Raw genomic sequence first — 9,975 nt, forward strand, 5'->3', positions numbered from 1 at the left:
ACATGAGAGAAGACCCATAGAGAAAGGAGGCCTGGAAACACGCCCATCAGAGACAGGAACATGAGAGAAGACCCATAGAGAAAGGAGGCCTGGAAACACGCCCATCAGAGACAGGAACATGAGAGAAGACCCATAGAGAAAGGAGGCCTGGAAACACGCCCATCAGAGAGGACAGGAACATGAGAGAAGACCCATAGAGAAAGGAGGCCTGGAAACACGCCCATCAGAGAGGACAGGAACATGAGAGAAGACCCATAGAGAAAGGAGGCCTGGAAACACGCCCATCAGAGACAGGAACATGAGAGAAGACCCATAGAGAAAGGAGGCCTGGAAACACGCCCATCAGAGACAGGAACATGAGAGAAGACCCATAGAGAAAGGAGGCCTGGAAACACGCCCATCAGAGACAGGAACATGAGAGAAGACCCATAGAGAAAGGAGGCCTGGAAACACGCCCATCAGAGAGGACAGGAACATGAGAGAAGACCCATAGAGAAAGGAGGCCTGGAAACACGCCCATCAGAGACAGGAACATGAGAGAAGACCCATAGAGAAAGGAGGCCTGGAAACACGCCCATCAGAGACAGGAACATGAGAGAAGACCCATAGAGAAAGGAGGCCTGGAAACACGCCCATCAGAGAGGACAGGAACATGAGAGAAGACCCATAGAGAAAGGAGGCCTGGAAACACGCCCATCAGAGACAGGAACATGAGAGAAGACCCATAGAGAAAGGAGGCCTGGAAACACGCCCATCAGAGAGGACAGGAACATGAGAGAAGACCCATAGAGAAAGGAGGCCTGGAAACACGCCCATCAGAGACAGGAACATGAGAGAAGACCCATAGAGAAAGGAGGCCTGGAAACACGCCCATCAGAGACAGGAACATGAGAGAAGACCCATAGAGAAAGGAGGCCTGGAAACACGCCCATCAGAGGACAGTAACATGAGAGAAGACCCATAGAGAAAGGAGGCCTGGAAACACGCCCATCAGAGACAGGAACATGAGAGAAGACCCATAGAGAAAGGAGGCCTGGAAACACGCCCATCAGAGACAGGAACATGAGAGAAGACCCATAGAGAAAGGAGGCCTGGAAACACGCCCATCAGAGACAGGAACATGAGAGAAGACCCATAGAGAAAGGAGGCCTGGAAACACGCCCATCAGAGACAGGAACATGAGAGAAGACCCATAGAGAAAGGAGGCCTGGAAACACGCCCATCAGAGACAGTAACATGAGAGAAGACCCATAGAGAAAGGAGGCCTGGAAACACGCCCATCAGAGACAGGAACATGAGAGAAGACATGTTACATGTGATAGAGGAGTAATGTAAGATATGTAAACATTATTAAAGTGGCCTGAATTACTGTTTCAGTTTCACGCCCTGCTACAAGCAGTTTAGTCAGCTCAACTTGCTCAATTTCCACATGACTCCTTACTCAATACGAGAGGTAGTTGAGGTTTAAAGGTTTAGTGAATGATTTGTCTAAAATAAAAACGCTTTTAAGTTTTGGAAATATTTAGAGGACTAACTTATTCCTTGCCACCCATTCTGAAACTAACTGCATCTCTATGTTAAGTGTTGCAGTCATTTCAGTCGCTGTAGTAGCTGACGTGTACAGTGTTGAGTCATCCGCATACATAGACTCACTGGCTTTACTCAAATGTCACTGGCATGTTGTTGGTAAAGATTGAAAAAAGAAGGTGCCAAACAGCTGCCCTGGGGAATTCCTGATTCTACCTTGATTTTGTTGTACAGGCTTCCATTAAAGAACACTCTCTGTGTTCTGTTAGACAGGTAGCTCTGGGGCGGCAGGTAGCCTAGTGGTTAGAGCACATACATATACTCACTGGCTTTACTCAATAGCATGTAGCATGTCGCTAGTAAAGACTCAAATGCATGTAGCATGTCGCTAGTAAAGACTCAATAGCATGTAGCATGTCGCTAGTAAAGACTCAATAGCATGTAGCATGTCGCTAGTAAAGACTCAATAGCATGTAGCATGTCGTGAGTAAAGGCTGACCTGATTGGTCAGTTTGTCTGGGCGGGCGGCTCTAGGAAGTCTTGGTGGTTCTAAACGTCTTCCATTTGAGATGGAGACCACTGTGTTCTTCAATGCTGCAGACACATTTTTTGGTACCTTTCCCCAGATCTGTGCCTCGAATCCTGTCGTCTCGGAGCTCTACGGACAAGTCCCTCGACCTCATGGCTTGGTTTTCGGGCCTGACGTGCACTGTCAAACTGTGGGACAGGTGTGTGCCTTTCCCATATCATATCCAATCTATTGAATTTACCACAGGTGGACTCCAATCAAGTCGTAGAAACATCTCAAGGATGATCAATGTAAACAGGAGGCACCTGAGGCTCAATTTCAAGTCTCATAGTAAAAGGGTCTGAATACTTATGTAAATAAGGTTTCTGTTTTATTTTTTTGCCCAAAATTCTAAAAGCCTGTTTTCGCTTTGTCATTATGGGGTATTGTGATGTCATTATGTGGTATTGTGATGTCATTATGGGGTATTGTGATGTCATTATGGGGTATTGTGATGTCATTATGTGATATTGTGATGTCATTATGGGGTATTGTGATGTCATTATGGGGTATTGTGTGTAGATTGATGAGGGAAACATTTTTTAAATCCATTTTAGAATAAGGTTTGGGAAACCAACCCACCGAACCTTCAGAACCACAGACCAGAACTACAGTACATGACATGACCAGCCTAGAACTGGCCCAAGAGACAGAATCACAGAGAGACCAGAACCACAGAACCAGAACGCCATAGATAAGAACCACAGAACAGAGACAGAACCACAGAACAGAGACAGAACCACAGAACCAGAACAGAGACAGAACCACAGAACCAGACCAGAGACAGAACCACAGAACAGAGACAGAACCACAGAACCAGAACAGAACCACAGAACCACAGAACCAGACCAGAGACAGAACCACAGAACAGAGACAGAACCACAGAACCAGACCAGAGACAGAGAGTGTAAAAAACAGCAAATTCCCATTCTGTTTTCTGGGGCTCCACTCCATTGTAGTTTCGGGTCAGTACCATTCAGAGAGTTTCAGTCTGTTGAAACGGAAGTGGTGCCCCAAACTCTCCGGAGGAAGCTCCCAGGAGGGTGTGTCTATATACTATAAGGATAGTCCTGTAGATACTGTATGACCACCTGGTTAAGCCCAGGTAGTGAATCTATCCTCTCCGCTCCGTACAACTCCACGATCCGTCCCCCACACAGCTGCTGTAAGGTCATGGGTCGATGAGAAGCTCCCTGCGCCACGCCCTCCGCAGCCGCCTGGGACGACTCCACGTAGAACCGCAGCAAGGAGAACAACGAATCAAAGGCCTTGTTACTGATGAGGAAGCCGTTGAGGCGGAAACTCCCAGGCTGACTGGTCAGGAGGACGCGGACACTGACGGGCCCCAGGCAGTGTGTGGTCGCTGATGAGAAGACTCCCAGGCGTGTGTGTCCTGATACCTGATGAGGTCCCAGAAGAAGACGAGGAAGCTCCCAGGCGGTGTGTGTGCAAGGGTCCCTGGCAAGCTCCCAGGCACAACCAGGGTGTGGTGTACCTGAACCAGGCACGACAGCACCTCAACTCCCAGGCAGTGTGTGTGTACACAGGATAGCTGAACAGCAGGCGGTGTGAGGAAGCTTGGCAGTGTGTGTGCAGGTATACCTGATGAGGAAGCTCCCAGGCAGGCAGTGTAGCAGGGTGCAGAGTATACCTGATGAGGAAGCTCCCAGGCAGTGTGTGGTGGCTCCCAGGCGGTGTGTAGTGCGGTGTATACCTGATGAGGAAGCTCCCAGGCGGTGTGTGTGGTGTATAGCAGATGAGGAAGCTCCCAGGGTGTGTGTGGTGTATACCTGATGAGGAAGCTCAGTAGCAGGGTGTGGTGTATACCTCAGAGGAAGCTCCCAGGCAGTGTGTCAGTAGCAGGGTGTGGTGTATAGCTGATGAGGAAGCTCCCAGTGTGTGTAGTGGGTGCGGTGTATAGCTGATGAGGAAGCTCCCAGGCGGTGTGTCAGTAGCAGGGTGCGGTGTATAGCTGATGAGCAGTAGCAGGGTGTGGTGGGCTCCCAGGCGGTCAGTAGCAGGGTGTCCATCTCCATCTCCAGGGCCCCAGTAGTAGCCACTGTGAACCAGCTGACGGTGTGTGTGTCGCACTAGAAGATACTCCTGCTGGCTGAAGAAGGGTCGGAGGTGTGTGATCCAGGAGTCTGGGATCGGATCGGGCAAGTGGAGAACAGGTCCGAGGCAGGGGAGGGGGCTGGGGCTTGGCCAGGGGGAGGGACACTGGGGCTTGGCCAGGGGGAGGGACACTGGGGCTTGGCCAGGGGGAGGGACACTGGGGCTTGGCCAGGGGGGAGGGACACTGGGGCTTGGCCAGGGGAGAGGACACTGGGGCTTGGCCAGGGGAGAGGACACTGGGGCTTGGCCAGGGAGAGGGACACTGGGGCTTGGCCAGGGGTGAGGGACACTGGGGCTTGGCCAGGGAGAGGGACACCGGGGCTTGGCCAGGGGTGAGGACACTGGGGCTTGGCCAGGGTGAGGGACACTGGGGCTTGGCCAGGGGGAGGGACACTGGGTCTAGTAGCTTTAAAGCTGCTCTGTTGAGGCCACCAGGGATGGAGGGCACCGCCAGAACTGGTCTTGTCTGGAGGTGTGGTCCGGTTGTCTGTGCTGGTCTGGACCGTATTCTCTAGTTCTAAGAGTTGGATCTGATGTTCTAGGTTCTGTTGTTCTAAGAGTTCATTCTCTTGACCTAAGAGTTCGAAGTTCTCGAGTTCTAGGAGTTGGTTCTGTTGTTCTTGAACACGGTTCTGTTGTTCTACGTGTTCTAGGGTTTCCTGGAAGCTGCTGGGTTCCGTCCTGGTTCTGCGTGGGTGCCGTGTGGTTCTGCGATGGTTCCACTGTGGTTCCTGCCAGAGTGTCTCTGACCATCATACAGAAGAGAGCCCTCCACTGGATCCCCCATCCCCAGTAGTAGCCACTGTGAACCAGCTGACGGTGTGGGTGTCGCACTAGAAGATACTCCTGCTGGCTGAAGAAGGGCCGGAGGTGTGTGGTCCAGGAGTCTGGGATCACTATCCCACATCCAAATCCACTATAGGGGCGAGGAGAGAGACATCAGAGGACTACACACATAGGACATCAGAGGACTACACACACAGACATCAGAGGACTACACACACAGACATCAGAGGACTACACAACACACAGACATCAGAGACTACACAAACATATAGACATCAGAGGACTACACAACACACAGACATCAGAGGACTACACAACACAGACATCAGAGGACTACACAACACACAGACATCAGGACTACACACAGACATCAGGAGGATCATACACAGACATCAGAGGACTACACACACAGACATCAGAGGACTACACAACACACAGACATCAGAGGACTACACAACACATAGACATCAGAGGACTACACAACACAGACATCAGAGGACTTATACCACACAGACATCAGAGGACTACACACACACAGACATCAGAGGACTACACACACAGACATCAGAGACCACACACACAGACATCAGAGGACCAAGCACACACAGACATCAGAGGACTACCACACATACATCAGAGGACTACACACAGACATCAGAGGACTACACACAGACATCAGAGGATCATGCCATTAGTAGACATCAGAGGATTACAGACATCAGGGACTACACACAGACATCAGAGGACTACACACAGACATCAGAGGACTACACAACACATAGACATCAGAGGACTACACACACAGACATCAGACTACACACACAGACATCACATCAGAGGACTACACAGACATCAGAGGACTACACATACACATAGACATCAGAGGATCACATACACACAGACATCAGAGGACTACACACACAGACATCAGAGGACTACACAACACAGACATCAGAGGACTACACAACACAGACATCAGAGGACTACACACACAGACATCAGAGGACTCACACACACAGACATCAGAGGACTACACACGCCAGACATCAGAGGACTACACACAGACATCAGAGGATTTACACACACAGACATCAGAGGACTACACACATAGACATCAGAGGACTAAGGCACACAGACATCAGAGGATTACACACACAGACATCGAGGACTACACACACAGACATCAGAGGACTACACACACAGACATCAGAGGACTACACACACAGACATTAGAGGACTACACACAGACATTAGAGGACTACACACACAGACATTAGAGGACTACACACACAGACATTAGAGGACTACACACATAGACATCAGAGGGACTACACACACAGACATCAGAGGACTACACACACAGACATCAGAGGACTACACACAGACATCAGAGGACTACACACACAAGACATCAGAGGACCACACAGACATTAGAGGACTACACACTTAGACACTGCATGACATCAGACATCAGACACCAGACATCAGACACAAGACACCGTGACATCAGACATCAGGACTCCAGACATCAGACATCAGACACCAGACTCCAGACATCAGACACCAGACTCCAGACATCAGACACCAGACACCGGACATCGGACATCAGACACCAGACATCAGACATCAGACACCAGACACTCGGACACCAGACACCAGACATCAGACACCAGACTTCAGACTTCGGACTTCGGACATCAGACACCAGACCTCAGACATCAGACACCAGACATCGGACACCAGACACCAGACACCAGACATCAGACACCAGACACCAGACACCAGACACCAGACTTCAGACTTCAGACTTCAGACATCAGACACCAGACTCCAGACATCAGACACCAGACATCAGACACCAGACATCATACATCAGACACCATACATCAGACATCAGACACAGACACCAGACATCAGACACCAGACACCAGACATCAGGAAACCAGACATCAGACATCAGACGCCCAGACATCAGACACCAGACACCAGACATCAGACACCAGACATCAGACACCAGACATCAGACACCAGACACACAAACATCAGACACCAGACACACAAATCAGACACCCAGACACCAGACATCAGACACCAGACATCAGACACCAGACACCAGACACCAGAGTCTCACCTTGCTGTCCTCAAACACCCAGAGGCTCCTCCCATCCTCATCGATCTGGTTCCACCATCGCAGACCCACCAACAACCTGCCTGTCACATTCTGACACACACGTGAGAAAGAGAGGACAGGTGTGTGTGTGTGTGTGTGTGTGTGTGTGTGTGTGTGTGTGTGTGTGTGTGTGTGTGTGTGTGTGTGTGTGTGTGTGTGTGTGTGTGTGTGTGTGTGTGTGTGTGTGTGTGTGTTCTCACCTTAACGGACCCGAAGTCAGCAGGACAGCAGAGTGATGATCATAATGAAGCAGAGAAGTAAAGCTCTTGGTGAACCAATCACAGAGCAGGTAGGTTACTATGGCAGACACTCGAAGAACAGGTGCAGGAAGGAGGCAAGGGGGTGTCTGGAATGTTAGTCAATCAGCCAGTCAGTAAATCAGTCAGTCAGTCCACAAATTAACTTTAACAAGCCACACCTGTTAATTGAAATGCATTCCAGGTGACTACCTCATGAAGCTGGTTGAGAGAATTCCAAGAATGTGCAAGCTCTCAAGGCAAAGGGTGGCTCCTTTGAAGAATCTCTAATCTAAATATATTTTGATTTGTTTAACACTTTTTGTTACTACATGATTCCATATCTGTTATTTTATAGTGTTGATGTCTTCACTATTATTCTACAATGTAGAAAATTAGTACAAATTTAAGAAAAACCCTGTCCATACTCATGACTGGTACTATATCTCCCATGTAGCCTATTACTGGGTATGGACCTAGATAGATTCCCTCTCTATTACTGGGTACATCATGTAGACCTATAGAGGGTAGATATTACTGGGTACATCATCCCTCTCTGGGTGATTACCTATAGAGGGTACAGTCATGGGTAGTAGACCTATAGAGGGTAGGTTCCTCTCTAGTCTACTGGGTACATCAGGACTGAGGGTAGATTCCCTCTCTACCCTATGTAGACCTATAGAGGGTAGGTTCCTCTCTCTCTATTACTGGGTACATCATGTAGACCTATAGAGGTAGATTCCCTCTAGTTCCCTATTACTGGGCTAGTCTCTCTCTATTACTGGGTACATCATGTAGACCTATAGAGGGTAGATTCCCTCTCTAGTCTCTATTACTGGGTACATCATGTAGACCTATAGAGGGTAGATTCCCTCTCTAGTCTCTATTACTGGGTACACTGCCTTGTAGACCTATAGAGGGTAGGCTCCCTCTCTCTATTACTGGGTACATCATGTAGACCTATAGAGGTAGATTCCCTCTCTAGGGTACATCTGTAGACCTATAGAGGGTAGATTCCCTCTATTACTGGGTACATCATGTAGACCTATAGAGGGTAGGTTCCCTCTCTATTACTGGGTACATCATGTAGACCTATAGAGGCAGCCATCATGTAGACCTATAGAGGGTAGATTCCCTCTCTAGTCTCTATTACTGGGTACATCATGTAGACCTATAGAGGGTAGATTCCCTCTCTATTACTGGGTACATCATGTAGACCTATAGAGGGTAGATTCCCTCTCTATTACTGGGTACATCATGTAGACCTATAGAGGTAGATTCCTCTCTCATGTAGTCTCTATTACTGGGTACATCATGTAGACCTATAGAGGGTAGATTCCCTCTCTATTACTGGGTACATCATGTAGACCTATAGAGGGTAGATTCCCTCTCTATTACTGGGTACATCATGTAGACCTATAGAGGGTAGATTCCCTCTCTATTACTGGGTACATCATGTAGACCTATAGAGGGGTAGATTCCCTCTCTATTACTGGGTACATCATGTAGACCTATAGAGGGTAGGTTCCCTCTATTCCCTCTCTAGTCTCTATTACTGGGTACATCATGTAGACCTATAGAGGGTAGATTCCCCTAGTCTCTATTACTGGGTACATCATGTAGACCTATAGAGGGTAGATTCCCTCTCTATTACTGGGTACATCATGTAGACCTATAGAGGGTAGATTCCCTCTCTAGTCTCTATTACTGGGTACATCATGTAGACCTATAGAGGGTAGATTCCCTCTCTATTACTGGGGTAGTACATCATGTAGACCTATAGAGGGTAGGTTCCCTCTCTTACTGTCATCATAATACTGGGTACATCATGTAGACCTATAGAGGGTAGATTCCTCTCTAGTCTCTATTACTGGGTACATCATGTAGACCTATAGAGGTAGATTCCTCTCTGTTACTGGGTACATCATGTAGACCTATAGAGGGTAGATTCCCTCTCTAGTACTGGGTACTCATTAGACCTATAGAGGTACATCCATGTAGACCTATAGAGGGTAGATTCCCTCCCTAGTCTCTATTACTGGGTACATCATGGTGACCCATAGAGGGTAGATTCCTCTATCTCTATTACTGGGTACATCATGTAGACCTATAGAGGGCAGATTCCCCTCTAGGTTGTAGACCCTCCTCTCTAGTCTCTATTACTGGGTACATCATGTAGACCTATAGAGGGTAGGTTCCCTCTCTCATTACTGGGTACATCATGTAGACCTATAGAGGAGTAGGTTCCCTCTAGTCTCTATTACTGGGTACATCATGTAGACCTATAGAGGGTAGATTCCCTCTCTATTACTGGGTACATCATGTAGACCTATAGAGGTAGATTCCTGTAGACTCTGTAGATTCCCTCTCTATTACTGGGTACATCATGTAGACCTATAGAGGTAGATTTCCTCTCTATTACTGGGTACATCATGTAGACCTATAGAGGGTAGGTTCCCCTCTCTATTACTGGGCATCATAGAGGGTAGATTCCTGCATTAGAGGGAGGGTAGGTTCCCTCTCTAGTCTCTATTACTGGGTACATCATGTAGACCTATAGAGGGTAGATTCCC

General features: G+C 48.5%; 1 pseudogene; it reads right to left on the reverse strand.

Moving 5' to 3' along the window:
• Positions 1–3,144: 3,144 nt before the first annotated feature.
• On the reverse strand, positions 3,145–5,145 carry LOC124024271 (annotated as a pseudogene).
• Positions 5,146–9,975: the final 4,830 nt, after the last annotated feature.

This window comes from Oncorhynchus gorbuscha, unplaced genomic scaffold (genome assembly GCF_021184085.1).
Source record: "Oncorhynchus gorbuscha isolate QuinsamMale2020 ecotype Even-year unplaced genomic scaffold, OgorEven_v1.0 Un_scaffold_1813, whole genome shotgun sequence".
Taxonomy (NCBI): Eukaryota; Metazoa; Chordata; class Actinopteri; order Salmoniformes; family Salmonidae; genus Oncorhynchus; species Oncorhynchus gorbuscha.